General features: G+C 47.6%; 1 protein-coding gene across 2 annotated transcripts in view; it reads left to right on the top strand.

Moving 5' to 3' along the window:
* Nucleotides 1-3,993: 3,993 nt before the first annotated feature.
* Nucleotides 3,994-6,000, top strand: part of RAI14 (retinoic acid induced 14) — an 87,559-nt gene continuing 85,552 nt past the window's right edge. Inside the window, exon 1 of one of the 2 annotated variants that reach the window (XM_014875527.2) lies at nt 3,994-4,084. The gene's annotated coding sequence lies outside the window, so the exon portion shown is untranslated. The remainder of the gene's footprint in view (nt 4,085-6,000) is intronic. The other variant, XM_014875530.2, reaches the window with a different exon arrangement.

The following is a 6,000-nucleotide window of genomic DNA, read 5'->3' as shown; positions in this document are numbered from 1 at the left end:
AGTAAACTACATTTCTGTTCTCTCCTAACTGGAACATCTATTCAGTCCCACTCAGGGAAGGCTGCTGCTTAGGGCTGGCTCTCCAGGGTTCACCTGATCTCTGCTGCAAAGCTGCTGAAGGGTTTAGCAACAGTAACACAGACGGCCTGGCCTCCTCCCTCAGCTCCTGATTTCTGTTCCTACGGCAGAGAAGGAATATTAAGATTTAAAGGGCAGCCCAGCCTTACAGTGACACTTGAGGCCATGGCAAAGCAGGACCCTGTGGTACAGGAAGAATCACAAAGGCAAAACTTCACTGGAGCCTTCCAAGAAATGTCACCTGTCACTGTGAAGAGCTCAAGTTATAAACTGGGGCTCCTTGCAGTAAGGTGTCCAAAGGTGAGTGCAGATGTAAAAAATCATGAGAAAGAAAAATGGTTGTTGGAGGCAGAGGAAAATAATCTTGAAAGAGAAAAATGAAATAATCTAGATAATTCCCTGCAAACATTACTGGATTTCTCCTTCACTCTTTGAAAGTTCAGTTCAAAGTAGAAGAAGTCCCTAGGTAGGCTTTCCTCTCTCTGAAGATTCTGTCTCATTTAAGAGCCTAGTTTGAGCAGCTCCAGTTGTGAGTTTCTTCAGTTTGTAGTGTTTTCCTGTGTCCACCCTGTCAGGCTCATTTCTATTGCTATACAAAGAGCATGGAAACAGTAAAGGCAAAAATTTCCCAACCAAGTTTCCTAATTTCTAACACCATGTTGTGAAGAGGCATCAATCACCTCTTTTCTGTGCTAACAATTTATTAAAAAAAGAAAGTGCTTTGCTGGAAGCAGATAAAAATGACACTTTTTAACTGTCTTACTTGTTACCACAGTGATTCTTGCATTTATGGGGGACATCTGCTACAAAGAATGAAAAGAATATTTTACTGTAGGCAAAGAAGAGTCTGGAAACAAAATCATGTCTTAAAATCTAAACCTAAACTTTAAATTCTACTTCAATGAAAAGAAACAGCCAGGATCAGTAAATCAAACTATATTTCAATTGAAAATATTCAAACCAGAACAAGTCCAACAAGGGAACTGAAAATGCATCACTTAGAGCTTATAGAACAGGTTTAGGCTGACTGAAGGGATAGCAGAAAGTGATCAGCCAGCTCAGGAGTGTGATTTCCTTTGCAAATAAGGTGGAGATGTGGACAGTGCTTTGTGATCTCCTAAAGGCAGTAGCCAGAAGCACAGGAAAAAAAAATTAACTAGCCAGGAGCAGCATAAAAAGATTAACTATGACAAGGTAAGCTAATTAACAGATGCTATCAAGACAGAGTGATAAGATATGATTAAAGACATTTTTAAGCCACTTCCAGGCCTCTCCCTTCTGGAGAAGTGACTAGGAATGCATAGATGGTTTTATTACATCCTTGCTGTGGGCAGCCAATTCCAAGTCAAAACTGAGTGCAACCTCTCCCATTTTCCAGGAGACTGAACAGAGGAGGGTATTCTCTTGCTCCCCCAGCCTCATATCATGCCTGCTGCACAAAGGAACGGAGAGGCATGGTAAGGGTGTCACACTACCAACATGCTGATATTTAGGTTTTGAGAGAAGCTGCTTGTGTAGGATGTACTTTACCTCACAGATTTAATCCTCTCCATCTAGCTAACAACTGATGTTACCTTATGCTGAGCATTTAATGAAACTCTCAAAGAGTTGTGTTTGCCCCAGACTAGAAGCACAGGTGGAAAAACATGACTATGGCAGAATACTGTAACACAACGCGGGAATTTGGAGCAGAGCTGAGCTCATCCGGCGCCCAGCTTTGTCCTCTGCCTGCAGAGGCTCCAGCCACAAAATGACATAGGAGTGTTTTGAATATAAGGCAATGCCCGGCCCTTGGAAGGGGACCCAAAAGGGGGATCAGAAAAGAAGAGATGAAAGGACAGCCTTCCATGCAAGGAGACTAACCTAGAGGGCAGTCAGGTTCTGAGACACAGATCAGTTTGTTTTAATGCATTTAAACTTGCTGCCACACCCCAAAGCCTTTATCTTGGTCCACAGTTTATATGATGAACAATACTTCTCTGGGAAGTAGTAAATTGGAAAATACCACTTCTCAAGAACTGAACATTTTATGATACTGTAGGCAGAAGTTCATTCAGTTATTAATGTGTCATTTTATGTGTGAACTTCCCATGCAAACATATCCAAACTCCATATTTATTAAATGCTGGCATTGAGAATAGAAATAAAAATCATACTTGGTCAAACTATGCAAATTCAAGAGATAATGACTAACATTTTCAGGTTAGTCACACGTGGCAACACAGACTTTTGCTGGTGCTGTTATAAGTAGGTAAAAGACTTTCTAACAGTACTGTACACATGTATTTGGCTTTAAAAATTAACAAGAATTAAAGATAACTGAATAATAAATTGAACATGTTTTGTATCTGATGAGCTAGCATCACAGGGAAATTTTGATTTTCCTGTTTTTATTGTTTTTGTACAAATTAACTTTTTACCATTAACTATATTAGATTAACATTTTGGGGTGTGTCTTTTTAATAATTAAAAAAAAGAAAAAAAATAAACACTGCTGGCACAATGATGGCTGTTCTCAGATATAAAACACATACAGAACAAATTGACCAAGGTAAGGAGTGCAGATTAGCAGAGGAAAGTATACTTCTGATGATAATCAAGTGTATTTGTTTAATAACAATACTTGCCACTATTACAATAATGACCTAAAGTTTTGAAGTGCTCACTTCCTCCCTGTACTGTTTGCCACTTCAGAAGGTGTGGATACTGTTGAGAACAGAGATGATAAGAGCGATTGCAGAGATTAAAGGAGAACTTGTCAGTCAGGGAGCCCAGCTGTGGTCAGTGGGACCAGTAGATGGGAAGCAGTTCTGGTAGGACTCTTGTGGTGGGATGGTTAGGCAGAGGCTCTCTTAACAGGTTAACTCGTAGACAAAGCGCACAAGGTCTTGTACAGGGGATCTTTTTGGTGACATATCAAGGTGGTTTGCCATTGGCTTGACAGAAGACTCAATAATGGGCGCTCCAGAGGTTCAACTTTGAGCAGAAGGGTTTGGCCTACACGGGAAACAGATTTCTAGAGCACATCCAGTGAATCAGAACCTTGCTACTGATTTAAAGCCCACTTGCCCATTCTCTGACCTCTAAGCTCCTGGGCAGCCAAACTCTACACCAGTCATTAATTCGGATCCTGAACAAGAAGCAGCCCACTTCTCTTTCTTCTCAAGCAATCCTTTCTACCTAGAGGTCTGACAAAGGGGCGTTTGACATACATGGAAGCTTTGGGGAGAACCAAAAGGCAAGACTTCCCTCGTGCTGGAGCACTTGTGCTTCTTTAAGAACTTGACACAGGTTTGGCCCATGCCCCCTCTCCCGAGCTTTATCCTAAGGAGATTCGAGAGCATGCAGAGATGGCAATGAACTGGCACTCACCTTCAGCCTGAGGGAGACTGAGGGGAGACCTCACTGCAGTGACAGCTCCCTCATGACGGGAAGAGGAGCGGCAGGCACTGATCTCTGCTCTGTGGTGACAGGGTCTGAGGGAACGGCCTGAAGTTGTGCCAGTGGAGGTTTAGGTTAGCTATCAGGAGAAGGCTTTTCCCCAGAGGGTGGCTGGGCACTGGAACAGGCTCCCCAAGGCAGTGGTCACAGCACAGCCTGACAGAGTTGAAGAAGTGTTTGGACAATGCTCTCAGGCCCATGGTGTGACTCTTGGGGTGTGCTGTGCAGGACCACGAGCTGGACTCTAACGACCCGTGTGGGGCCCTTCCAACTCAGAGATTCCGGGGCTCCCCGCACCCCTCCAGACACACGCCCGGCCCTGAGCAGGGTGGTCTCCTTCCAGCGTCCTCCCTCCCTTCCCCTCCTCAGGGCGCCGAGGGGGGGGCGGGCCGAGCCCCCTCCCCGCGGGCCGCAGCCCCCGCCGTCACGTGTCCGCCGTGTCCCGCCCCCGAGCGTCCCGGGGCGCTCGGCGCCGCCGCTCCGCCCTTCGGCAGCGCGGCGGATCGCTGGGTGCGCGGCTCCGCCACAGCCGCGCCGGCGTAGCGGGACGCGGGCGCTCCGTGAGGTGAGGGCGCGGCTCGAGTGGCGGGCGCGGGTCCGGGTCCGTGCGCGCTCGGCGGCGGGCGCTGTGAATGGGGCTTTGTGTGCGGCGCCCACCTGCTCCCGCCTCCGCCGCCCGGCGCGGGGGGCTCCGGGCGCTGCCCCGGAGCGGGGAAACCTCTGAGGGGCGCAACAGGAGGGAACTTCTCCCTTCTCTTCGCCGGGCGCTGCCGGAGAGCCTCGTTTTCCCGGTGTTGGGGAGTGAGGAGCAGCGGGGGGACGCAGCCCGTGGGTCGCTGCCGCTTGCCTGTTTATTTTCATTTACTCTGTAGTTTGCGTTTGGTTTGCTTTATTGTGTTTTGCTCTCAAGATGCGTGGCGGGCAGTGACAGCTGCCCGCGGGGGTGAGGGATGGCACCGCCGGCTCGCTGCCCCGCGCCTCCGCCCCGGGCTCTCCGTGGGTCCCTCGGCCCCGAGCGGAGCCGCCCCGGGGTCGGGGGTCCCCGGTAGCGCGGGTCCGGCTGAGCCCCGGCAGCGCCGGTCGCGGGGCGCCCTGGTGGAGTTAAATCTTCCCCCGGGAGACCCTCAGAGTCGTCCCTCCGAGCAAAACGGTGGCCCCGGCTGTGCCGGTGCTCTCCCCGGGGGTTTGATGGAGGGCAGGGTCGCTGCCGGGCTCCGCCGGTCCCCCCGCTCCGCTGCCGGCCGCGGATCCCCGCGGGCGCGCAGGGGGCTGCGCCTTCCTACGGCAGCGCAGGCTTAAAAGATCCAGATTTTCTGTTGCTGTTAAAAAAAAATAAATTAAGTAGTCTGCTTTAGCATCGAGTTTAATCGGGAACCTGTGCTTCTAACTTCTCACACGGCATGCGAAAGATCTATCTTCCTCTTGCACAGCGTTTGGCAGCACAAGCCTTCTGCAGTCTGCTGTTGCTACTTGTGACATTCTTAACTTTCTCCTTGTGAAAAGAGTAGGCTTTAACAACGTTGCAGGATCTCTAACAAATTCTCCTGTTTGCTTCTATAATGAGTATGGATGTGCTTACTACAGCACTGAGATAAAACACTACCAGTCTGCTGCTACTTTCATAGAAGCTGTAGTTTCCTTTTTCCTCTTTCTTTTCTTCTCATCTACCCTAGCAGGTTGTAGATTAGCTGTGTCATTAAAAAGATACATCAAATGCCAAAAATTACACATACATCATGTAAGAAAGGTTTTCTGGTGTCCAGGATTAACTAGGAGTAACTGAATTTAGTAAATATCTGTCAATGACCTGCTTGGCTCTTGTCTTGGGACACTCATGGAAAGCTGTCAATGAGATTTTATTTACTAATAGAAGAATTGAATAACAGCCATATGAACCAGAGTGAAAGAGTATTTTGAGTAGAACAACGCATCATATGAGCTCAGGCTTCCCTTGATTTGAAGCCAAGCTCAGTGCCAGTAAGTCACTGTGCAGTAGCAGACACCCATCCTTCCAATCTCTAAAAATATTGGCCCTCTGCTATTCTCTTCTCCTTCCAAGAATGCATCTGCTAGCGAGGCAATAAAATGCTACCTCCTCCCCTCTATTTCTCTGAACCAAGAGATGGATAACATCAAGTGAAGAAGAGACTATATGGGAGGCTGCTCATCTCATGAAGTGATGTAAGCATTTCATCACTTGCTTGCCTCATCTCTTTTTTTTTCCTGTATGTTCGGTTTTCCTTCTCCCCCTCTCTGAAGACTTTATGCCTTTTTTGAGGGAGAAGCGGTGACTGGAGAAACATGAAAGCTAGTTCTTGTGTAACATGTTGGTAATTTCTAAATTCTCCTGCAACAATACCCTAATCACATTCCTTTTAGGAGCTGATTGTGGTCTAGTTCTTTTTGCACAGGGATAGTGCTTGAAATAAATACAGAAAAAAACCCAAAAAACAAGGGAAACTAGAACAAATAAATTCAAAG

The sequence above is a fragment of the Sturnus vulgaris genome, chromosome Z (genome assembly GCF_052056855.1).
Source record: "Sturnus vulgaris isolate bStuVul1 chromosome Z, bStuVul1.hap1, whole genome shotgun sequence".
Taxonomy (NCBI): Eukaryota; Metazoa; Chordata; class Aves; order Passeriformes; family Sturnidae; genus Sturnus; species Sturnus vulgaris.
The sequence above is the reverse complement of the archived record's forward strand: the minus strand, read 5'-3'. Positions and strand labels throughout refer to the sequence as shown.